Here is a 26,642-nt window from a genome sequence, read left to right as displayed (position 1 = left end):
TCTTGCCATGAATATACAGCCAAGACCAAAACGAAATACTTGAAAATGCTCTAGATCAGCCTTCTCTTGAGAAGGGAAAAATGAAGTTCTTTCCTTCTTCAAGGGGGCTCAAGGGACGAGCTACATTTCAAGTGCAGAAATGTGCAGAAAAAAATTAGTGGCAGGCCTAAGACGCCTTCCTTAGAAAGGCCTGCTTGCAAGCCTGGCCCTTGACTGGCATCTGGGAATCTAGATGTAGGGAGGGTTCCCACAATTCCTTAGCTCATGAGAGTGGTTTGAAGTGTCTGTGCAAACTGTGGTTTATGCTGCATACCTGCCTGCCTTCTATATTTACTAATTGAACTCCAGTTGTTTTTTCTTTTATTTTGTTTTTCAGGTATGAACCCTATGGTCTAAATCATAGCAGAAATTTTGTCTTGCCTAATGACTGCTTTAAGTATGAAGGAGCATGTGCCCCAATTCAGACCAATGATACACAAAGGTAACTCAGCTGGGGGCTTCTGGGAGAGGTTTTCAAACTTACAGAATGTGCTCAAGGAAGGGATGTTGTTTTCTGCCTCTGGACTGAGTATTTCTGGGCATGACATTGATAACTGCTGTGTACATCCAGACCGAGGAGGAAATCCTCATGGTAAACTTGGCAAAGCAGAAATACAGAAAGAACATGAGTCTTTTGCTGACATGTTTGAACTACTGAATGAACCCAGGCTGAAGTCACCATGTCTCCAGACTTCTTGCTGTGCGTGATAATAATACATTTTGTTTAAATGATCTTTGATTGAATTTCTCTTATTAAGTATCCTAGCAGACAATTAAAATATAATTTCACTACCTCGTTAAGTGAATTTAGATTGTAGTGTTTCCTTGTTGTTATTGTTCTGTAGAGAAGGAGCTCTTCCTGTGTTGCCTAGGCTAATCTGAAACTCCTAGGCTCAAGCAATCTGCCCGCGTCGGCCTCCCAAAGTGCTGGGATTATAGATGTGAGCCACTGATCCTGGCCTAGATTGTAGTTTTTGAAGAAAATGTATTTATGCAGTTGTTTAACCAACAATGTATAGAATGTCTTTTATATGTTATGTGAATGGAGGACATCCAAGAAGAATCAGAGAAAGGGCTTATAATTTCAAATATAAATAAATATATAATTGTTTACCCAAATAAATATATAATAAATATAACATGAGGCATCTTAAGTCACATGAGATACTACAACATAACGCTGGTGTTCTGTAGGTTGTTTTATACCAATGTTGTTCTAGGTTCATGTTATTTAGGACACAAGTTACTCCAAGCCCTGAGCAGAGCTATCTTCATGTCTTGTTGTCCAGAATTGGGGCAGAAACCCATTCATGCTTAGAGCAGTCACTGACAAGTGAATGCCCACCATGACAGATTGAGCCTCTGGGTCAGGACAGAGCTTGTAAAGTTTAGGTCTTTTTGATCTCCTCTTTGTACCCCTCCCCCTGCCCAGTGAGAGGAGTACTCACATGAGGGACTCCCCTAGCTTCAAGCTCCTTAAAGTGACAGTTGCTTGTGGTTCAAGCACACGCTAGCCTTCAGCTAAACACAAATGGTCAATCCACGGTAGAATGTTCAGCCTCCCAGAGCTCAGGCTCCTTTACCATATGGAGCTATTATGATTTTCTATTTCTCTTAGTTGGGAAGACGTTCCCCAGGTACCATCCTATTCAAGGAATACGTGGTTCAGCTCACTGGATAAACAACCAGGCTTTCTGACTCTTATCTGTTCAATGTATACTTATTGTCCACTTCCCTTAGAAATGTGACTCTATAATGTGGGAGAGAATGGGATGAGACCAATAGGCTCCAGTATCAACACAGCAACACCAGCTACCACAGGCTTGAGGAAAATAATTTTCAGACCCATATTCATGGGATGTCTTTTAACCAAGTAATTCAACTCTAGAAATTTCCCTAAGAAGGAACTTAGTGGGCAAATAGATACTTCATTGTAACATGATTGAAATAGAGATCAAGTAGATTTCTTTGTGAAATTACTAAAAAATAAATTTTTATAAATATCTTCCTTTCCTTAAGGACCTGCCTCAGCTGATCACATTATTACTTTCAATCTCTATAATAAACTATGAGGCACCTATTAGGAACTTCATTCTTTTTTTAAATTTCACTTTTTAAAAAAATTTATTTATTTTACTTTAGGTGCATACTATATCTGGCATTTCTCCCCATATTATCCCTCCCCACCCTCCCTTTCCTCCCCACCTCCTGCTGTCTCTCCCCTACCCCCCAACAGCTGTTCCCTGTGTGTGATGCTCCTCTCCCTGAGTCCATGTGTTCCCATTGTTCAACACCCACCTATGAGTGAGAACATACGGTGCTTGGCTTTCTGTTCTTGTGTTAGTTTGCTGAGAATGACGGTTTCCAGATTTATCCAAGTCCCCACAAAGGACACGAACTCATCGTTATTTATGGCTGCGTAGTATTCCATGGTGTATATGTACCACATTTTCTTTATCCAGTCTATCACTGATGGGCATTTGGGTTGGTTCCAGATCTTTGCTATTGTACACAGGGCTACAATGAACATACGTGCGCATGTGTCTTTATAGTAGATGCTGGAAAGAATGTGGAGAAATAGGAACACTCTTACACAGTTAGTGGGAGTGTAAATTAGTTCAACCATTGTGGAAGACAGTGCGGCGATTCCTCAGGGATCTAGAAATAGAAATTCCATTTGACCCAATAATTCCATTACTGGGTATATACCCAAAGAACTATAAATTGTTCTACTATAAAGGAACTTCATTTTTAAAATGAAGAGGCAAAAATTGAGAAAGGTTAAATTACTTGCCCAAGATAAAAGAACTACTAAGCTGAAAAAGTAGTAATGAAACCTAGTTTTTTATATGCAAACTTCAGTTATTTCTGTTGTGGTACAAGTTAAGTTGATATTATACATATATTTCAGGTCTTTTTGTAGTCTTCATAATGATCATACGAATGAATTAATATTTCATTGATAATTATGATATAACAATTAGGAAAACAGTATCAAATCAAAAATGTAATTTAAGTGTGTATTCACCCTAAAAAAAGGGTCTTGTTATATTGCCCAGACTTGTGTGCGGTGGCTTTTCACAGGCATGATCATAGCCTACTCTAGCCTTGAACTCCTAGGCTCAAGTGATCCTCCTACCTCAGACTCCCAAGAAGCTGGGACTGCAGGTGTGTGCCACCATGCTTGTCTAATTTCTTTTATTATTATTATTATTATTTTGCTATTGTTTTGCTGTTATTTTGTACACAGTTGCTTTTGCAAGAAATACTGGGGTAAAGCAAACACTGAAAGTTCATTCTTTTGGAATCATCAGACTTTCTTCCCCATCTCATAGTCCCAGCAAGTTGCACTCACTTCAAGGAAGGAAAAATAAGGATTATATGTGTATTGATATGCCTAATTCTAACCGTATACTCTTCACAGACAAGTTTATTTGTGGTTCCAGGAAATCAGTTTATTATCTTAACAGCCTGTAAGAGCCAGAGCAAGATAGTCACAGTTTCTTCCCTGAGTGCTAATTTCATCTGAGTGTGATATTCCAATTGCTGTGAATCAGTGGGGAATAGTGTGTAAGAAATAAGCATCAGGGAACAAGGAACTTTCTTTTGATGAAACCGCGAGTTGAAATAAGTTTTTTCATCTTTGTGTTAGCGTCTTCATATCTCCACAGCGTTGTTTAAACAGCAATTTATGGAATGTCTTTTATGTGCTATGTGAAGGGAGGACACCCAAGAATAAGAAAAAGAGCTTATAATTTAGAAGGGAATATAGAATGGGCACCCAAATAAATATATAATAAATATAATATGAGGCATCTTTAGTCACATGAGATACCACAACATAATATGAAAACACAATTTTCACCTTTGTGAAATAGTCTCAAGAGTTATTGTGAAATAACTCTTACACTCAATTCCCTACTGATCGACAGCAATTGGAATATCACACTCCAGTGTTGTAGAGTTAAGAAGAGGCTGACACAAAGGTGAAGAACTTACTTCAAGTAAAGGTAAGACTATACACAGACATGGGGGATTCCTAGTTTTAATTTCTGTAAAGAGGAAAAGATCTACAGGAACCCAGCTATGGCAGGATGGAGGCAGCCAAACCAAGCGCACTTCTGCCATTTCTTTTGATACATTTGGCAGAGTTGATGTAGACGTTGTAAGGAATAGGGAAATATATTGAAGAGGAAAGGGATAAAATAAAAATCAATTATCTTATGACCCTGGGAAAATAATAACTTTAAAGGGGGCAGCATCTTTCTGTTGTCAAGTTGCTATGAAATCATCTCTGACCTGAGCACGAGCCCATTATCTCTAATAACATCTCTGCTCACTGGGTCTGGGGTGGGCGTCCACCTCCCATCCCCCTAACTGTAGCCACCATTAAAGTTTATTCTTTGGGATTCAGTTTATTCATCCAACAAATATTTGAATGCTTACTAGGTGCTAGGTATTGAGACAGGCACTGAGAGAGTGAAAGTTGTCAGAATAAAAATGGAGTCATTTGTGTTAAAAACTCCGACAAATAGAGCTGGGGAAAGCCCTGAAGGGAGAGTTCCTAGGCTTGTATGCCTGATAACCAGACCTGTCCCCAAAGACTCTGCATAAACCATAACCTTGCACAAAGAGGCCCCCATAACCTTACACACAAAAATACTTCTGCAAGGGCATCAACCTAGCAACTGCCTGTCCAACCTCAGACTGGTGCTACCTTTGTTATTGATCCTTGAAGCCAAGGATAATTATCTCATAGATAATTAATATAATTCTCTACTTTTCTCCTAAAAGCCTTTACCTCCCTCAATACACACATGGGTGACTATGGCACACATACTCACATTGGAATGCCCTGTCCATGAATAAATACCATTTTATTTTAGAGAGCCTCTCTCTGTTTGTTATTTAGGTTGTCAGGAGACTAAAAATATATGTGATTTTCACCTTGTGGAGCCTACAGTCCAGCTAGCAGACAGAAATTAATCAGAACAACTACAAAAAGTTAACTTAATTTCAGCTGTGATCGGCGCTACCAAAACAAACAACTCCCCCACAACTCTCCAAAAACCACACAACTTAGTTTTAACCTGAGCAATGATAGGCTGAGTTGACCTGATTGTGAACGTGAAGGAGGACTCTTGAGGAACAGATGACTGAAGGAGCTCTAAAGGAAGTCTGCATTAACTAAATGAAGAGAAAGGAACAGCATATTCCAGCAGACAGTGGGAGAAGTTTGTGCAAATGCCCCATGCCAGGAAAGAACAAAGTCCCGGAAGCAGACCAGTGTGGAGAAACGGAAAGGCAGGAGGGGCAACTTGGCACAGGGTGAAGCTGGTTGGACGTCAGACCACATGGAATTTTGAGAACCATGTAAGTAGTTTTGTCTTTAACCTAAGAGCAATGGGAAACTGTGGAAGATGTTCATGATCAGATTTGGGTTTAAAAAAAAATGTGGGTCAGGCATGGTGGCTCATGTCTGTAATCCCAGCACTTTGGGAGGCTGATGTGGGCTGACAGCTTGAGCCCTGGAGTTCGAATCCAGCCTAAGCAACATGGCAAAACCTTGTCTCTACCAAAAAAATACAAAAATTAGCTGGGCGTGGTAGTATATATGCCTGTAGTCCTAGCTACTTGGGAGGCTGAGGCAGGAGTATTGCTTGAGCCTGGGAGTTTGAGGCTGCAGTGAGCTATGATTCTACCTGCCACTTCACTCTAGCCTGGGGGTAGAGTGAGACGCAGCTTAAAAAAAATCACTCTGGCTTCAGAGTAGAGAAGGGCTTATAGTAAGAGCAATGGAAGTTCCTGGTCTGTTGCAATTTTCCAGGCAAGAAATGATGGTGGCTTGTACTACAGTGGTGATGTCAGTGGTTATGGAGCTGGGAGATGAGGGGAAATTCACAAAGATGTTCTAAGTCATTCTATAATTATGGAAACATACCAGAAATTATAACATACAACAACTTTTTCAGCCAACATATTTGTTGGCGATTTGGAAGAAATGATACGGTGAATGTTGTGGCTTGGGCCACTCAAATTCTAACCCAATTTCCTTCTAATATGCTTTTCTATAGTGCAGAGGCCAGAAAGATAAAATTGCATTGCAAATCCCCTGCTGTTAGATTTGCAGATGTAGTTCAGAATGTACCAACCCAAGGTACTTACATAAAATATGAATTCAGGAAAGAGGTAAAAGGGAAGAAGCAGGATTCAAGGCATACTTTGTGTTGGTGTGGCTGGTAACAGAAAGGGTAGGGTTCTGGCAATTCTTTCTGATTTGACAGGTGGCCTCCTGATGGTGGCAGGAGCTATGACAATCAGCAGCCCAGTTTAGCAGTGCCTGGCCCCTAAATGCTTAAAACTCATGGGCTATTATGATTATATTTGGGCTATACAGCAGATAATAATATAGGATGTCTATGTGCTACAGAGACAGTGACTAAAGGATAATGAAATGCTCACCCCAACTTCTTTTTTTTTTTTTTTTTGAGATGGAGTTTCGCTCTTGTTACCCAGGCTGGAGTGCAATGGTGCGATCTTGGCTCACCGCAACCTCTGCCTCCTGGGTTCAGGCAATTCTCCTGCCTCAGCCTCCTGAGTAGCTGGGATTACAGGCATGAGCCACCATGCCCAGCTAATTTTTTGTATTTTTATTAGAGACGGGGTTTCACCACGTTGACCAGGATGGTCTTGATCGCTCGACCTCGTGATCCACCCATCTCGGTCTCCCAAAGTGCTGGGATTACAGGCTTGAGCCACCGCGCCCGGCCGCTCACCCCAACTTCTAAGGTAGTTTAGTCCTGAAGGGAATATTGTTTCATGGTTTAATGCGTATGACATTGGTGTTCCAAAGCCCCTGTTATATTCCTTTTTACAAGTAGCCTATGCTCCGCAGTATAACATGCTAAAACACCTGATTGTGTCAAATGCTTGGGAGAAAGCTAGTCTGTTGAAACTAAAGGTGGGCTGGGTGCAGTGGCTCATGTTTGTAATCCCAGCACTTTGGGAGGCCAAGGCAGGCAGATTGTTTGAGCTCTGGAGTTTAAGACCAGCCTGGGCAACATGGCGAAATCTCATCACTACAAAAAATACAAAAGTTAGCTGGGTGTTGTGGTGTGTGCTTATAGTGCTAGCTACTGGGGAGGTTGAGGCAGGAGGCTTGCTTGAGCCCAGGAGTCAGAGGTTATGGTGAACCAAGTTCATTCTGTGGCAGGCCAGGTCTCACTAATGCAGGCCTCCATAACAACTGTTTCAGTACTGACCGAGTGGTTAAGTTAAATATTAAAAGCCAGTGCCCTCATACAAAGACTGGGATGTAATAAAAACACACCAAGAGTTTTACCTAAGCCTTTCCTGAGCCTTAAAGCATGACAAAATAATGAAGGAGTTCTTAACAGGACCCATTTAGGATTAAGTAAGTTTTATTGTGGGTCTGAAGAAACTCCACAGGCTTCCATAAACAAGTTTATTGGGGGTCAAAAGGAATGCCCCAAACCTCCATGATTTAGCAGGAGACAAGGTAAGGGTAGCCATCCCAGCAACTGGACCCATTTAGATTACGTAAATTTACTGAGGCTCCAAAGGAAGGTCTTCAGGACTCAGACCTTAGTTATAGATTAAAAGAAGTTAATCACTTATGTCTTAAATGAAATGCACGCTTACATGTAGACATATAACTTAGAAAGTATACAAGCTCTGGAAAACTTTGTAATTTGGAGTTGGTCTGGTGATAATTTCCAGGCCTTCTCCCTGTAACCAGTTGCAGAAATAAAAACTCTCTTCCTTCCCGGTTCATCTGCACCTCCTTATTGGGCCACGAGAAATAGCAGCTCAACCCTCAGGCTGGTCTAGGAACACCACCATTGCACACCAGCCTAGGCAACAGTGAAATCTTGTCTCAAAAAAAAAAAAAAAAAAAAAAGGAAACTAAAGCTGAGCAATCTTCCTCTAGAATATCCGAGAAATCCCAGAAATTTTAAACAGCTGATGAAAAACAATTTAGAATTAGGATAGTCTGTGACCTTTAGTTGCATTGATAGTATTGACTTAAACTAAGCAGGAACTGTATCTGAACCAGGAAAACAATGTTTCAACTTTCTCAACAAGGATAACTTTACTGCAATAAATAAAAATTTTTGTTGAAAAGTTAAAAACGTTAACAAAGACATGCAGGAAATGGCTCTCTGCTCCTAATTCCCAAAATAATTTCTCTCTTCTTTGAACACATTTTTGGTACCTCTTAGGATGTTTTCCATTTTTTAGCTTGTGTTGTAGTTATTTATGTCCAAATCTGATCTGCCCAACATAGAAAACTATAAAAGCACTGAAGGGACGCTTACTGATTCATTTTTATTCACTTTAAAGGGCTTGCTAAGAATGATGCCTTATACAAAGGAGGCAATCTATATTTAATAAAGGAATTGGTGAATTCTTGAACAATCCTTGTGAGGAATTACACTAACAGTTGTAAAAGAATGCTAACAAGGTGTTCATATGCAACTAAATACTTTGATTCATTTATCAGATAAAAGTGAAGGAGGAAGAAGATGAGTAGGACTGTACAGGGTGGAGAGGGTGGCAACTCTGCTTTAGACAAGTGTTTTTCCACCTTCCCATAGGCAGTAGATGTGGCAAAAAGATGGCTAAGAGGGCTGGAGACTTAGCCTCTGACCATTTGTAGGCTGTATGATTATGGTCAAGATCCTGGGAACTTCCTGGGCCTTGGTCTGCCACCCCTTCATAAAAGAGGTTGATGAAGTGTTAAACAACAGTTCCTCCTCACTTGTAATTGTATCAGAAGACTGAAGCTATTAGGGATCTTAAAGGTCATCTAGCCCCAGAATGGCAATCCAGCATCATCATAGATGCCTATGAATGGCAGCTTTTTGCAGTGCTGAGAACTATTCACAGGCTCTATTTGCATTCAGTGGAAAAGGCAGCCTTGACTTAATAATGATGTCTGCCTAAGGTGGGAGGAGAGGTGGCAGCAAATAAGTGAAGATGTGCCATCCCTAATCTAGACCAATGCCTTCTCTTCACAGGTGAAAAAATGAGACCACAGCCCATATTTTGAGTTTACCATGTGCCAGGCACTGTGCAAATTACTTTTACATGCACAATTGTATTTAATCCTTAGATAACTTTAAGAAGTTAGCATTATTATCATTCTGATTTTACAGATGAGGCTTAAGGAAGCAAAATTTGCCTGAGTTTCACACCATAGAAACCCATATCCATAAACATTTCCCTATATTGCCTCCTGCAGGTTCTTACTATATGTTATGCCAGTGGTTCTCAACAGAGGGGATTTTGCCCTCCAGAGGACTTCTGACAAAAGTCTGGAGACTTTTTGTTAAGACTGGGGAGGACAGGGTGTTCCTTTCATCTAGTAGGTGGAGGCCAGAGATACTGCTAAATGCACAAGACAGCATTCCCCCAACCCCTCACCTCCAGCAGGAAACAATTATTTACCTAAAATGTTAATAGTGCTGAGCTTGAGAACTGTGCACTAGGCTATGCAGCAATTGTTTGCAAATGGATGGTCAAACTTTTCCTGCAGTCCAGCAGGTACATAAATATCTCCATTTTACAGACAAGGAAAGGTGATCTCGGAATCAGGTGGTCATCACAAGAGAGGAACTGAGGTAGTCTCATTCTAGAGGCTCCCAGTGTTCCCTTCCACTATACCCCATTATGATCAGTTTCCTTTACTATCAAAACATGCAGACTCAAGTAGCACCTGCTTACCTATTACCAATTTCAGAAGCTAAGAACACTGTGCCATCTGTGAAAAATTCCCACTGTGGTGTGTGTGTTTCCAAAGAGAAAAAGCACTTGTTCAACAGTTCAAAGCAGAGGGTCTCTAGGAACTCTTACTATGGAACCACTGACCTTTATTAACCATTCAAATCGTTGCTTTAAAATAAGACTCTGAGGAGAAAGCTAATTTTAGAACATTAACAAGCTTCTTCAAGAATAATTAGCTCTGCGTGGGTTTCAGCTTTAACTTTTTTTCCTTTTGATTTTAGGAGCTGGAAAGCCTGGAAGCTTATTTAGGAGTAGAAGAGGAAATGAAACTATGAAAAGCCACGGTACGATTCCTCCTTTTCTTGGAGGTAAGGCACAATCTGAATAATTCTCTCATCCTGTCTAATTAACTGCCTCAGGTACACACACACACACACACACACACACACACACACACACAGAGAGAGAGAGAGAGAGAGAGAGAGAGAGAGAGAGAGAGAGAGAGACAGAGAATGTACACTCTATTATGACTTGATTTGGAAGACATTAATGAAAAAGCCCAAAACGGGATGCTAGTTTAAACAGTAAAGCCCTATGCAAATAACATACTTTCGGATTGAAAGCTTGTCTCCTACAGAAAAACCAATGCTAAAGAAACAGGCAGAGAGATTCTGAAGGTGGAGAGCAAAAGAAAAAGAAATAAAATAGCTTGACCAAGGGCGGGGACTGGCAGGAGGAGGAGAGAGCAAGCTTCTCTCAAGAGGAATTACAGAAAAATGACAGGAGGCTTGGGAAAACCCAGTCTAAGTTGCTCCGGTGGCAGGGATGGGCGTGGGCAAGGTGCCTTCTTGGACCGTCAGCGCGCCTCCCAGACACGTCCATCCACCTGGCGCTGGTCGGGCTTCGCGAGGTGATTTAGGAACTGCAGAGTCATTCGATTTGAAATCTTCTCCAATAAGCTTCTCCGTGTGCCGACGCGGGCAGCGTGACAGTCGGTTTCTCGGCAGCAACTCTGGCGCCTCTCGCCCTCGCCCGCCGCCTGCCAGATCCGAAACAGACAGTCCCAGACATTCCGCGATGGGGATGGTTCCAGAAAGCAGAGATCTGAGCGTGGTGAATGATATGTGAACAGAATAGGTCCGGAAAGAGTCTCGGAAACCTTGAATTGAGGTCTGTTTGGAGACTGGAAATGCGTCGAGCGCCGCAGGTGGCAGGGGGATGTAACACTGTGGAATCCTTACTCTGTGCCAGGCGCCGAGCCCAGCGAGCCACGCGCGGCGCTCAGCTCGGGGAGGTCGGCCAGTTGGGTCTTCAGGGAGGCGAAATACCTTGCATTTACCATTCCTTTCGCCTGGAACGCTCTTCGCGAGACTGGGTGTGGCAGCTCCTTTCCTAGGCTCAGGAGTCTGGGTAAAAGCCAACCCCTCCTAGAGACCCTCAGGGTGAGCGCCCCATCACGCACTTCACCACTTTTGAAAGCTGGGCTTAGCCCTTCTCTCAGTACTAACAGTCTGTCAGTCTTTTGTTTTGTGCATAGATATGTATATTCTCTTCTTTATTGTCTTCCTTTCCACAAAAATGTAAGCCCCGTGAATCCTGGAGCCTGGTGCGCCTTTCTCACAGTTGCAAGCTCGCAACTGCTCCCGGCACAAAGCAGGTGCTCAGTAAATGCTCATGGCCTTCCCACCCCGCCACCTGAGGCACTCGACACATTTGCAGCCTGTAAACTGACCCCAAATCATCAGCTGCTTGCATTTGTGCTAGGATCAAAGAGGGCCATTCAGTTAGAGGAAAGTCAGGTCGGGTGGACTTTCCCGTCTTTCAGGGAGATTTAATAGTAATGACGGTGCTCTCCCCACCTCCTAGCCCCTTGCACGAGAACTGCACAGAACAAAACCACCCGGGCACGAATTTGCACAGCTGCCTCTGGAGGTGGGGTCACGGTCTGCGAGCCCGGGGTCTCACACTGAGGTTCTCCTTTGTCATCCTGTGCCTAGAGTCTTCCCTCCCTATGTTATTTCCTCCGTTCTTAGCTCCTCTGCCTCAGTCTGACTTCTTCAGGACGTCGAGTTCTCCTAGCCCGTGCTACCGTAAGAGTTCCCTGGAGCTTTCTCGGTAAACCTGCCCCTCCCGTGCCCCCGTCACTTCTTCCTCCTTCCCCAGCCCGGAAACGCCACTCGAGGAACATTTACGAACGCCTGCTACGTGCAGACACCTAGCTGGGCCGCCGGGAGCCCCACCCCGGGCCCCGTCGTCGCCGCCGCCGCCGCCGCCGCCGCCGCCGCCGCCGCTCTCGCCTCCCTCTGCGATCCCCACCCGTCCGGAATCCGAAGTCCCTAGTCCCCCGCTGCGTCATGGAATCCGCGGGCTTCTTCCGAGGGCATCGCCCCACCTCCTTCCCCGAAGGCGACTCCTGATTGGTGAGACTGTGCGTCACTCTGACGGCCTCTCGCGCCTCAGGGCCCCGCCCCCGGGCCTCGCAGGCCCCTCCCCTGCGCTCCCGCCCCTGCGCTGCTCCTCCGGCTAATCGCCTGGCGGCGCGCGTGGAGAAGTTCTGGGCAAAGTATTGAGAACTGGCCGCGTGGTCGCGGCGCCCGCCAGCCAGCCCGGGAGAGGGGAACCTAGCGCGACGCAGCCGGTGTGCAGCGCGGCTCCGGCCCGGCCGTCTGTCCGCGCGTGGCCGTCCCCGCCCCCGACTCCTGCGGCCGGTGCGGGAGCTGTCAGCTGCACGTTCCAGGGGTCGGGAGAAGCCCGGGTTGTCTTCTCTTGGGTCTCTGCGCGAACCCCAGAGCCCGGCACCGGGGAACTAGGAGGCGTCTCCGGCGGCACAGCGCTCAGGTGAGCGGCGGGTCGCCAGCCTAAATGCGGCCGGGGTGTCGAGGGGCCTGGCGGGCGGGCTTGGAAGGGCTGCGGTTTTGGTGGGCGCCGCTAGTCTCTGCAGGACCGGGGTCTCTGCCCCTGTCGCCCGGGGAGGAGCCGGCCCTGGGGCAGCCCCAAGCCAGGAGCTCATCCTCAGTGCCGGCTGCAGCTCCCGGGGAGGGAGGACCCAGGTTTCACCCACCCTAGGGCTCCGTCCTTCGAGGGACCGCTGTGGGGACTGACGGTCGGGAGGAGCCGAGCGCAGGGGCCCGGGGCGCAGGTGCAGGAGGATGCAGCGTGCGGAGCTGCCTTGGGCAGCCGGGAGGCGCTGCGCCGGTGCGGAAGGCGCAGGAAGCCTGGTTAATTGGGCCGAGCGCGACGCTTTACCACATCCGCGGGATGGGGCGCGCCAGGGAGACTGGGACAATGGTCCGTGGGGCAGGCGCTCCGCTCGCCCGCCTTCCCAAACCAGGCATGCTCGCCCATTAGCGCTGCCAGGTTCCCCGGGGAGCGTTTGTAGCTTGCGGAGTCGCTGATGGACACTGTCGTAGGTCGTCCAGATACTTCTTGAGCCGGGGCCGCCGCCCCTCCTTTGGCAACGCAACTTGCTTGCTGCCTTCTGCCCACTTGTGCTCGCCCTTTGCCCTCTCACAAGCCACCAGTCTCTTCAGTCGGGACTCTTGGAGCTGAGGGGACTGTGAAGTTGTCTCTTTCCATGTGTCTGCATACTGCGCAGAGGTGCTTGAGGCCCCCTAGGTGTTGCTCTGACCCTCAGAGTTTGAGTATTGGGCTGAGGGCATTCAAAAATATTTTAAACTACAGCTGCAGAATAGATACTTCCACAGGTAGATGAAAGCGAAGGCCTGTCTTCTGATCATCCACACTGTACCATCATACAAGGTGAGGTCTTTCTCCTGCCTAAGGATCAGTCAAGCAGACCTGGGCTCCTATGCATCCACCCTAAATGACCATCCCCTCCAGCCAAGTCACATCACCTTGTTTGTTGTTCCTCTCTCTCTCTGAAATTGCCTCCTCAGGTTATCTGCCTTCCCCGGCAAGAATGTAAATACCAGGAAAGCAGAGACCTTGTCTGTCTTGTTTGATCACTGATCCCGTGTGTCAAGAACATACAATAAGTTTGCAATAAACATTTATAGAATGAATAGATGAAACCTCTGTAAACATGAGGAATGGTGATTTTATATATCTGATTTTGCTTTTTATCCTTATCATTTTTTTACTTTTGGGAAAATTAACAAATAGCAATGCTAGGAACTTTTGTAGATTACCTCATTAAGCTTACAGAAGTCTGTTAGCTAGGTATTTTTAACCAGATGGGAATTGAGGGTCCAGCAGCTTGGCCAGTGTTGCCAGGGTTATCCTGGCAGAACTAGGATTCCAGCCCATTTTGTCTCTATTGTGCTGGACCTCTTCCAAGAAACTAAAATGTGGTTTCCACCAGTACAGCTAATAGACATTTAGCTTTATTTGTATCAAAAGCTGTGGCTTAGCCAAAAGATTTACTGTTTTATAATTGAGATATATTTTCAATAATCACTAATAGTTACATCATAACCCAGATACTACCAGGCTGCCATAAGCTGTATTATCTCATTTAATTTCCACTATCTTGCTGGGCAGTGTTGCGAGGTTATCTCCATTTTTGTGGTGAAGAAATGGAAACCAAGGTTTAGAAACTTGCCTAAGGTCACCAGTAAATTGCTGCTAGATTTTTTTTAATGGTCTGACTTCAAACCCTTAACTCCTTCTACTCCGTAAAGATTCTTGTCCCATTCTTTAATTAGATGTTAACTCATGGTAGAGTCCAGTGACACAGATATTAAAACCATCTGAGATTGGGTTATAAACTTTCTGGTGCCCGTATCAAGTGTCTAGTTGTACTGTTTTCGGAATCCTTAAGACTCTTACTGCCATTGATTTTTGTGGCTGAGTTTGTGGTTTGTGGGCCTGGTGGATTGGGAACTTTTAATATAGAAGGAAAGGAAATCCTCCTTTCATTTAAATCTAAAGAGAAATCTGATTGGTTTTATCCGCTGTGGTAAATGAACTTGGAACAGTGATGCTTTATACCTCTTAAAGAAAGTGCTGGAAAACCAACTAGTTCTTCTGTTCTCTAATGCAGAGTGGAGAGTTAGAAACCACTGCTAATTCCGAAAGCTTCTGCAGTAGGTTTTCAGTGAAACAACTACATTTCAACTTTGTCCTCTTGCACTGACACTGAGGGTGGAAAGTTGGGGAAGAGTGGCATGGGTGCCACCTAAAGGGCTCATGGCAAAAAGGGGATGGGTAAGGAATTAGTGATACCTTCTTTCTTCTACTTTATTCCAATTTGGGGGCCAATATAACATTTCCTCTTGCATGAGGGTCTGGATAATGCAGTTTTATTTATAATGTGCTTCTCAGCAGTACTATATTTTTCAATTTGTTAATTACATTTCAGGAATACTCCAGAGAGGGTTGGAGAACCCTGCAACCTACAATGCCTGAGGAAGAGCTTGAGCTGTAGGATACCAGGGTAGATGCAAACTGTTAGGTAGAAAAAGTCTTCCAAGCATAATTGAGAGTTATTTATGGTTTTCTACACATTCCTTTCCTAAATTTACATATTCATCAGTTTTCTGGCCCCTTTTGGATTTTTTTTTTTTTTTTTTTTTTAACTTTCAAATTGCTACAGTTGGGATCACCTTCAGGCCCACTGTAACTCTTGCCTCAGTGTCTCTCATGTTGGTCCTTTCCTGGAGGCCCTGTAGCATCTCAGTTCAGGATCTTAGGGACTTCTGCACTCTGTCTTTTTTTTTTTTTTTTTTTTTTTTTTTGAGACAGAGTTTCGCTCTTGTTACCCAGGCTGGAGTGCAATGGCATGATCTCGGCTCACTGCAACCTCCACTTCCTGGGTTCAGGCAATTCTCCTGCCTCAGCCTCCTGAGTAGCTGGGATTACAGGCACGCGCCACCATGCCCAGCTAATTTTTTGTATTTCTAGTAGAGACGGGGTTTCAACATGTTGGCCAGGATGGTCTCGATCTCTTGACCTCGTGATCCACCCGCCTTGGCCTCCCAAAGTACTGGGATTACAGGCGTGAGCCACCGCACCCAGCCTGCACTCTGTCTTAACATTGTCTGCAGGTGGGTTTTCCTGTCTCTATTTATTCCACAGTAGGTAAATTCTTTATGTACTATCATGGTGTTAAAAATTCTTGGGTGGCTTAAATAATTAACAGTAACATTAATAACAGCAGTAATAGCTGCTGAACTTTTATGTACCGGGTGCTGTCATAACATGCTGTACCTTCATTATTGCATTTAATTCTCAGGGCAGCATTGAAACAGGCACTGTTTTATACCTCCAATCTCCAGGTGAGGCTAGGAAAAGTTAAGTTCACAACTGCTTTGCAACCAACATATGGTGGAGCTCCGACTCAGTCTCCAAGTTATTTTCTCTACTTATTCGCCCATAGGTTCCTTACGTAGGGCTAAGGGCCCCATGGGGTCATGGGGTGTCCCTTATGCTGTGCTGAGGCGCACGTTCCGAGAAATAAAGAGACAGGACACGAAGTACAAGAAAAATGCAGCTGGGCTCAGGGGGTCCACGCCGCGTATAAGCAAAGATAGTCAAGGCCCCTAATGTACAGAAGCGTCTGTATTTATTGTGTATAGGTTAGGGGGCAGGGTAGTGAGTAAAGTCATCTTTCAGGATAGTGATAGGGTCATGAGCAATAAAACAAGGGGTCCACCCCCATTAGGTCACCTAGGCTAGGAGGTGGACAGTGTGCAGCATGGGGTCCATTCCCATTAGGTCATCGAGGCAAGGAAGTGGGCCATGTGCAGTAAGGGGTCCACCCCTATTAGGTCACCAAGGCATGGAGGTGGGCTGTGTGCAGTGATGAAGAGGGTGCAGTGTGCAATACCTCTATCTATGGGCATGCTACTTCTAGGAAGATTTATAGGAGGGTGCTTAAGTCCCATATCAGTGACTGAGCTGTCAGGGTCTACCACCACCTGCTGGCAGCTTCCAATGATTTCTACAGGAGAATGCTTTTTGAGCAAGCACAGTACAGAGCTGGTAAAGTTCACAGTCACCAAGGTGCGATTATCTGGAGGGGTTTTGAGCCCTCGGATGCTTGAGGGTTTGCTGGTCTGAGGGCAGCCTTCCACAAGAACTGGAGCAAGATCCTACAACTCCTTTATCAGGAGGAGCGGCTCTTGCTCTAAGCCTACCATACAGCGGGTGTCTTTACGATACAGAACGCTGCTGCCTGGGCCATGGATTCTTGTCCTGGTATAACTGTTTTCCCTTAAATCATGCTCTGCACTGTGTCTGCTCCAGACCTTCCTCCGACTATAAGCTGCTTATTCCTTAATTCATGCTCTGTACCATGTCTGCTCTAGGCATTCCTCTGATTATGAACTAAGATATAGTTTTATATATACATATATATATATGTGTAGAAATAACTGAATGGTAAGATATTCTTTAGGCACTCATTCTATGAACTAATATAAGATTAAATATAGAGGATTATATAAAAGGAAATAATTGAGTAGTAACATTGTAAACTGAGATATTCTTCAAACCCTAATTCTATAAACTAATATATGATGATATATAAAGGATTATATACAAGGAAATAACTGAGTAGTAACACTGTAAACTGAGATATACTTCAGGCCTTAATTATGCCCGGATTCTGCTTAGCTCTCCTTCCTTGATACCTGTTTGGGGTGGTTACCCACACCTTAGCGTAAAGTCAGGATCCAGCAGCCTGGGCTCAGCCTTGGCCTTCATCCCATCATTCCCCAACCCTGCGAGCTTTATTAATCAACCAAGTGTTTTGCCTTTTTCCGTCACTCCTGTTGCCTAGAAAGCTCTTTGGTATCTCCGTGTGAAAACCTAAGTCTTTCAAAGCTGAACTCATAAACTGCTTTTGTCAGCATAATCTCTCTAAACCCAATTTCCCAGAGCATTTGTTTTTTTAAAATATGAGAAACTTCCCAATTCAGTTTCTGATCATGAAGTATGTTGCTGGTGCCCTTCCTTCCTTCAGCACTTCTTTTAGCTTCCCCTATTCCTCTCACCCTGTTGTTTCCTGGCCTAGTAATTTATTCGAATATATTGCCTCCCTTACTGGATTTTAAATGCCTTGAAGAGGGGAGGGTGAGTGTGTGTTCCTTAGGTTTCTATTCCTTTATGTCACTAAACATGGTGTCCTGTCTATAGTAAGTGCTCAATTGAAAAAAAGAATATTAAACAATTATATTTGCTTGCTTTTTGTTAGAATATTCTGTGAAAAAGTAATTGGAATGTGACACTTTGTTTTCTAGTTTTCTAATTTGTTTTGATCCACAATATTTTAATGCCCTCATTAATTTATGATGAAGCAATAGAACTCTGGGTTAAATCCATGAAAAGCACCTGTTCTGGTTGCTCTCATTTTTGGACCAAGGAGATATTTGCAAGATCTTGAATTCACACATATAATAATCATTGTCTGTAGATAAATATCTTGCCTATGTTATGTACTATTTTTTCATATCTATGGTAATGCTGCCACTAAAAATGTACTAAAATTGTTATGGAATTCAAATGGAATTTTTGTCAATATTTTATGAATCAATTAATATTCCACATTTTAAAGCAGATTTGCAAGACCCTCTGAATCAACTCCTTCTTTCCTGTCTAGACTCATAGCTCACGACTCACCATTTATTCTGTGTGTTCTAGTTGCACTGAACTAAGTAAAGCCTCCACCCTTACCCCCAGGGCCCGTGCATGATGTGCTTGCCCAGTTTTTGCCTAATCTTCTGTCATCTTCATTATGTTTTCCTCCTCAACCATATTCATTCACCTGGCTCATTTCCATTCATCCGTAAGTTTCAGCATAGATACACCTTCTAGGAACCTTTCCTCTGCTCCTCCAAGTTGCAGTTGGAGAATGCTCACAGCACGCTGTGCCCACCCATTTTCTATGGAGTATTATCATACTGCTGTGTATCTAACTGGCAGTCACTTGTCTGAATCTTGCTCTGAACCACTGTTTGTCATTTGGCTTACACATTAGAATTACTTTACTTAGAGATCTTTAAACAATGTTCTCTACCCAGGCCCTATTATCAAAGTTTCTGGATCAAGTGGCTTGGCATGAGGAGGATTGGTCACTGGAATATTTTAAGAATATTTTTCTAAAGCTTTCTCATTCTGTATTACAGCTGGATAAAATTCCATTGTGTGAATGTTGTATACTTTAGTTACTTTAAAAAATAACAGCAGGGTAGGCATGGTGGCTCATGCCTGTAATCCCAACACTTTGGGAGGCCAAGGTGGGGGTGGATCACGAGGTCAGGTTTTCGAGACCAGACTGACCAATGTGGCGAAACCCAGTCTCTACTAAAAATACAAAAATTATCTGGGTGTGGTGATGCGTGCCTGTAATCCCAGGTATGGGGGTGAGGGGATGCGGGGGTAGGGGAGTGGGTGTGGTGGGGCTGAGGCAGGAGAATCACTTGAACCAGGAGGCGGAGGTTGCAGTGAGCTGAGATTGTGCCACTGGACTCTATCCTGGGTGACAGAGTGAGACTCTGTCTCAAAAAAAAAAAAGCCCCCCAAAATAAAAAAGACCCCCCAAAACAGCAATATTGAGATAAAATTCACATATCATACAATTCACATTTAAGGTCGAAAATTTAATGGTTTTTACTATATTCAGAGTTGTGCAACCATCACCATAATTAATTTTGAAACCTTTATCACCCCCCAAAAAAATTTGTACCCATTAGCAGTCATTCCTCATACTGTCCATCCATTCCCTCAGTCCCCATCCACTAATCTACTTTATGCCTGTATAGATTTGCCTATTCTGGACATTTCATATGAGGGGAGTTTGTGTGGCCTTTTGTGTCTGGCTTCTTTCACTTAGTATGTTGTTTTCTTTTTTTTTTTTTTTTTGAGACGGAGTTTCGCTCGTTACCCAGGCTGGAGTGCAATGGCGCGATCTCGGCTCACCGCAACCTCCGCCTCCTGGGTTCAGGCAATTCTCCTGCCTCAGCCTCCTGAGTAGCTGGGATCACAGGCACGTGCCTCCATGCCCAGCTAATTTTTTGTATCTTTAGTAGAGATGGGGTTTCACCATGTTGACCAGGATGGTCTCGATCTCTTGACCTCGTGATCCACCCGCCTTGGCCTCCCAAAGTGCTGGGATTACAGGCTTGAGCCACCGCGCCCGGCTAGAGTTTACATCTTATAAAACAAATATTTCTCCCTCCCCTAGTTATTTGTAGTAGACAGTGATCTGAAATGTTTAGAAGCTAAAGCTAATATGTATATTTTAATCTACACATAAGTATGTGTGTATATTTGTATATGTATATATTTTTAAATCTCAGCAACTCTTACTAAATTTGAAGTTGATGCCTCCTAGAATTAAAGCACGCACTAAGATTTTTGCTCATACATTTCATAAATATTTATTAAGCACATACCATGTGCCAGACACCAGGCTGGGTGCAGGGGATGTGGTGGTGAATTGAACAGATGTGGAACCTCCCTTCGAGGAGCTTACAGACTAGAAAGGGATGTAGACATTAAAGAGTAGGGGGAGAGAGAGAGTTCATTAATTACCGTGGGGAGATGTGGCTCAGAGGGAATGAGTCTGGCTTTTAATTGGGACCTTGGAGAGAAAAGTTCCATTTTTCTGTAGGTTGTGATTCAGGCTGCTGAAGGAAGAGAAGAGAGAATGTGGCTGGGGAATCCTCAAAGGAGAATGAGATGAGCAGAGTCCTGCCCTTTTGTGTTTTTCTGCCATTGCTGGAGGCCACAGGGAACTGAGTGGGAAGAAGCCTTAGCTCCTCTTTTGAGGTTTTGAATTTCTTTCTCTGATGAGACACACAGGTTTGTTTATTTGCTAATGGGAGTTGAATCCAAAGTTGAGTTTTTAACATCTTTGTAGCAGAAACAGAATGAGATCTAACGACCTATCCTCCAGCATAGCCCTTTATGTAGCTTAAAATAGCTTGCTGGCTGGATCCTGGTGTAGCTTAGTTGTCTAGCATCTGAGGCAAAATGGGTTAGAGGTATGTGAAATCTAAAAGAATACAAGGAAGCCCACTTGGATTTTTCTCACAGGTTTAGGGCTGCTTCATGCAAATCCCTGGTGTATATAGAATTAACTGAGGTTGCCTTTGGAGCTTGTTGGAGTTATCAGGGAATGGGAAACCAACCATCCTTCCTTTGAAGGTGGAGGCAATTATGAATAACAACAATAGCAGTACAGCCAGTAGCTAAGTGCCAGGCTAAAAGGTTTTTCTAATATCCTTTTACCCTTCCTGATTTTCATTTGAGAAATCACTTCTTGCCTTTGAATGTAGTCTGCTGGAACCAGAAGGAGGGGCCCTGTTCCCCTAAGCTGTGGCCCTGTGAGCCACAGTCATCTGACCTGTGAGGTCAGTCAGATGCCTCTCTCTGGACTGTGGGTGTGGGAGGGTCGTGGAGAGTGTGCTGCGAGGTGTGTCATGGCCAGGCCATCTGTGCATACAGCTGTTTTGATGTAGCTTTCCATCCCTCGGAGCTGTGCCTGGGCTTGCTTCTCCAGCCCCCTCGTAGTTCCTTGAACCGATTTTTTTATAATACATTTTCTCTGGCTTCATTTACCAAATTGTCTTCTGTTGCTTCCACCCAAAGAACCCTGCCTATCCAGGCCTAGAGAGGGTGAAATAGTTTACCTGTGGCCACCCAGAGAGCAAGCGGCGGAACTGGGGTACAGTCAGGTCATTTGGCCTCTGTTGCCAGGCCCTTGACCAGAGACCCCCTCTGTGTGCTGACCATCACTGGCCTGGGAGTCTGAGGATCAGAAGAAGGATGCAGTTCCAGTGGTATCCGCCTCTGGGGCCTTGGGCCACTACCTCTTTGAGCTGAACAACAGGGTAGACAGGGTGAAATCTGTACATATCTAAGTGACACCCAGCTTGAGAGGAATGTTCTTGTCCATGAGACTTTTGGACACATTTTGCCCCAGTTTTCTAAAGCATTTACTTTGAGGTTTGAGGAACAGTCTGAGGCAGTGGTTTTCAAAGTGTGACTCCAGAAGATGTATCAATGTCACCTAGGAACTTGTTCACCAAGTGGGTGGGGCCCAAACCCATAGATTGGAAACTCTGGAGGTGGAGTCCAGCAAACCGGTTTTAGCCCTTCAGGTGATTATGATGCACACTAACATTTTGAGCCCCAGACATTTTCATTTTATTAAAAACAGTTTATTATGTTCAGGGTGCTAACCTAGAAGCAGAGAGCAGGCAAATGTTAATTAGCCACAGCCCCTGACCTCAAAGAAAATTCACTTCAGTTGGAGAAATACACACACACACGTATATGTTTATAGCACTCCTCCTTTTCCCTACAATTGTGTTTTTTATATCTATATATCTGTCTATATCTATATCTCTATATAACGATAGATCTATCTCTCTACTTCTATAAACAAGATATTGAAATGCTATAGGAGCTCAGGAGGAGTGAGGGAGATGTTTTTGCAGAGAAGTGGGTGTTTGAGCCACGTCTTGACGGGCATATGGGATTGAGATAAAGGGATGAAGGGGCTGAGCATGATGGCTCATGTCTATAATCCCAGCACTTTGAGAGGCTGAGGTGGGCAGATCACCTGAGGTCAGGCATTTGAGACTAGTCGGACCAATATGGTGAAACCCCATCTCTACTAAAAATACAAAAATTAGCTGGATGTGGCGGTGGGCACCTATAATTCCAGCTTCTTGGAGGCTGAGGCAGGAAAATCGCTTGAACTTGGGATGTTGAGGTTGCAGTTAGCTGAATTCTTGCCACTGCACTCCAGCCTGGACGACAAGAGCGAGAGACTGTCTCAAAAAAAGAGAAAGGGATGAAGGGAAAGGTAGGAAGGACATTCTAGGCAGAGGTGCTAGGTAGGATGAGCCCAAGGCATAACATTTTAAAGAGTTGATGGACCAGCCAACTTGATAAAGAGAAGGACTGTATAATGGGAAAAGTAAGAGCATACAGGTAGATCGAGGCCCACGTGGTGTAAGTCCTGAATCCCATAGTAAATCCAAAGACTATTCTGTAAACAGCAAACATGGAGGTGAGATGGTAAGAGCTATCTTAGAAGAAAGTGTTCTGGTGGTGGCGGAGAAGGGCAGAAGCCGGGAGTATAGGCACAAAGTGAGGAGACCTGAACTGGGATGGTCACAGTGAGAGGAGAAAGAAGACAGATAACACCAAAATACTGGAAAGTTAGAATGAGAGCCCCTAGGAACTAGGCGTTGGGAATTGGGTAAGGGAGAAGATAAAGATGATTCCATAAGTGATACTAAATGGTGTTGGTACATTCAGGCAAAAAATAAAATAAATTTCACATTCATCAAAACTTTAAAACAAATAGGAATACTAAAAATAGAATACCCTATTTTAGTAATAAGATGAAAAATTCTTTTCTAGATAGGACACAAAAGCCAGAAGCTGTAAAATAAAAGATTGGTTTATTTGATTACATATCGTTTTTGCAGGCCCAATTTTTAAAAACTGTGTCAAAAGGCAATCAACATATTTATCAAAACAATTGTAATTGATATCACAAAGATCTACTTTTACCAATATATAAAGAAGTCCAAAAAATCAGTACAAGAAAGGCCAGTTACTGTAAAGGCAAAGAGTTTGAACACATAGTTTACAAAATGGCATACAAATGACTCTTAAATATATGAAAATTTTAACCTCACTCATAAAAAGAAAAATGCAAATAAAAACTTCAGTGCAATGGTATTTTTCACCTATCAGATTGGCAAACATCAAAAAATGTAATGGTGCTGGCAAAGGTTTGAAGAAACAGGTATTCATATATTGTGGATGGAAATGTAAATCGGTCCAAACTGTAGAGAGCCATTGGCAGTATCTGTCAAAATTGCAAATGCATGTACTCTTTGAATCAGCAATAACAGTCCTAGGAACTTTATCCTATAGATACGCAAATGCACAAAATTATATATATGCAAAATTTTTTCTTAACAGTATTTGTATAAATACAAGATTGCAGATAACTTAATTTTCATCAATAAGTACTGGTTAAAAATGAGGCAGTTCTACATCTGATAAGGAATGATCTGTGAGATTTATTGTAAAGTTAAGAAAGCAAAGTACAGAATATCCATATATAATATATATATATTTTATATGTATATATGCATATACACATGGACATATATTCATGCATATATGCACACATGCATAAAACTGGTGGGCTGAGGCCAGCACCGTGGCTCACACCTGTAATCCTAGTACTTTGGGATGCCGAGGTAGGTGATCACCTGAGGTCAGAAGTTCAAGACCAGCCTGGTCACCATGGTGAAACCTCATCTCGACTGAAAATACAAAAATTAGCCAGATGTGGTAATCCCAGCTACTCGGGAGGCTGAGGCAGGAGAATTGTTGGAAACCGGGAGGCAGAGACTGCAGTGAGCTGAGATTGTGCCACTGCACTCCGGTCTGGGCGACAGGGGAAGACTCTGTCTCAAAAAAAACAAAAAACAAAAAATCGGTGGGCTGAAGCCAGTTTGCACTGGCACATAGGAACCAACTGTGTGCATGGCTTACCAAGCCCTTGGCTGATTACTTCACGTTGGTAGTTTGAAATCAGACACAGTGGGAGTGTTTACACCGTGGAAATCAGGAAATAGAACACATCAGGACATTTTTGTTTTTGTTTTTCCAGAGAGTTGGTTGATAAACATTTCATTGTACTTACTGTATATATATAAACATAAAATATCTTTTGAAGGCTGTACAAGAGTTGCTGTAACATCAGACTCTCCCAGGAATGGGAGGCAGGATAGGTGTGAAGTTGAAATTGTACCTTTTGAATATTGTTCCAAGTAAATGTATTACTTGTTTGGAAGTAAATAGATAAAACAAACCAAAAGTAACAGCAGAGTTTCACGCTTATGTGACTTTGTTATTTATGGTGCCATTGACTACTGCTGGGGAAAATAGGAAGGTGAGTAGATCTTAGAGAAAGAGAATGTTTTTGATTTTGAATATGCTGAGCTTGAAGTGTATGGGTGGTATTGGTTCAGACATGTCCAGCAATAGCGCAAGAGAGAGGGCAGAGCTGTTGGTCAGTTCTGGGAGTCAGCAGTTTAGTTAAAATTGTGACAGTTAAGGGGCCCTTACCTGTACAACCTTTGGAGCAGGTCCCAGGAGAGAAAGGGGGAAGCATGTGGTACTTTGGGGAATGTAAGCCAAGAGGTAGGTAGGGGAAGAGTAACTGGTCACAAAGTTCGAAGGACCATAAAATAATAGTAATGGTAGTTTTTTAAATGAAGTATTTGCTGGAAATGAGATATTATTCTCTGTACTTTTTGAAAGAACATCATCTGATTTAATTCTCACAGTTATTCTCTGGGGTGAGTACTTTTTTCAAGATATCCTTGAGTTGGGGAGGATAATTTCAAAGAACAAAGCAGAAGAGATCTCTTGGGAAGGGTGTTAATAGAGCAAGACCTTGAAGTATGGTAGTATTTCAAATGGTAGAGAAATGAGAGAGAAAGACATGTTAAGTAGAGGGGAATGATGAGCAAAAGTGGAAACAGGGTTATCCCTTGCAGCTGAAGGGCAGGAATTCATGGGAACCCAAGGGTGGTGCATGACTACTTCATCCTCTGGCCATTGGAGAGCCACAGAATGTTTTGAGCTAGGGAATATATGTTAATCAGTTCAACTGGTAGTCAAATGCAAAAATTAAATGTTGTATGATTGGAAGACTTCTGTGTGTACCTTGTGGGAAGGAGGGATGATAGAAAACAGGAAAAATTACCATAAAAATTTGAGATATGGCTGGGAGCAGTGGCTCATGCCTGTAATCTCAGTACTTTGGGAGGCCGAGGCAGGCGAATCATGAGGTCAGAAGTTTGAGACCAGCCTGGCCAATATGGTGAAACCCCGTCTCTACTAAAAATACAAAAATTAGCCAGGCATGGTGGCATGTGCCTATAATCCCAGCTCCTGAGGAGGCTGAGGCAAAAGAATTGCTTGAACCCAGGAGGTGGAGGTTGCAGTGAGCCAGGATCGCACCACTGTACTCCAGCCTGGATGACAGAGCAAGACTCTGTCTAAAAATAAAATAAAAAAATAAAAAAAATTTGAGATAATGTAGATGACCTGTGAATACACATATTTAGAGTGTCTGCAAACAGGCAGTGTGATTGCTCGTGCAAATTCAGTTTCTTAAGCTGAATTTGGCGTGTGGCAGTGTATTGCTAATCTTATGTATTAGTCACTTAGGGGATATTTTTCCTATGTTTTCCAGAAGACTGTGAATGGGGAATAAGCAAAGTGGAGGTAAATAAAGAAATGATTATTTGTGATGCGCATTTGTATGTATGTGATTTATAAATGAATTCTGCCTGGGAAGTATTGATCAGCCTCACGAGGTACACACAGGCTCAGCCTCTTTAGAGAAGCGCTGTGTTTGTACTGGCAGTTCTTTTACCTTATAAACATGTATATACAAATATAGTGGAAAAACTCCACCCTGATTAGGTTTCCAGCTCAGTTTTTCTCTGGCTCAGTGTCTTCTTTAAGTGTGTTTTTTATGTGTATCATTAAGGAATGATACCAATAATAGGGTGTCAAAAAGGAAAGGCTTTGGCCTAAACATGGCTCAGAAAAAGGACTGCCTGGCCTTCTTCATGCAAACCTGCCCGTTGATCATACTTCTGACTTGTAATTCCTGTTTTTCTAGTCTTTGATCCTGTGGGGCAAAATAACATTCCAGCTTGTTTGTTACTTTCAGTTCTGCATCATTTGTTCCTTAATTAAGGGCCTGGAAGCCTCTCTTGTTTGTGACATCCAGAGGTCTTATTTTCCTGGGTGTTTGTAGATAGGTGTAGATAGATCTTGTATTAGATGACTGCCTTTTCTGACCCACAGATAAGACACCTTTGTCTGACAGATGGTAGGGA

General features: G+C 43.5%; 1 protein-coding gene across 6 annotated transcripts in view; it reads left to right on the top strand.

Annotated features, from left to right (window-relative positions):
• Positions 1-10,061: 10,061 nt before the first annotated feature.
• The window catches only part of OSBPL3 (oxysterol binding protein like 3), a 200,163-nt gene continuing 183,582 nt past the window's right edge, over positions 10,062-26,642 (top strand). For 4 of the 6 annotated variants that reach the window (XM_074379626.1, XM_003935137.3, XM_003935138.4 and 1 more), the window contains exon 1: positions 12,295-12,624. The gene's annotated coding sequence lies outside the window, so the exon portion shown is untranslated. Of the gene's footprint in view, positions 10,155-12,293; positions 12,625-26,642 lie in introns of those variants that run through there. The other 2 variants (XM_074379625.1, XM_003935139.4) reach the window with 2 other exon arrangements.

Source organism: Saimiri boliviensis, chromosome 10 (genome assembly GCF_048565385.1).
Source record: "Saimiri boliviensis isolate mSaiBol1 chromosome 10, mSaiBol1.pri, whole genome shotgun sequence".
Lineage (NCBI taxonomy): Eukaryota > Metazoa > Chordata > Mammalia > Primates > Cebidae > Saimiri > Saimiri boliviensis.
This window is presented reverse-complemented; position numbering and strand designations above follow the sequence as displayed.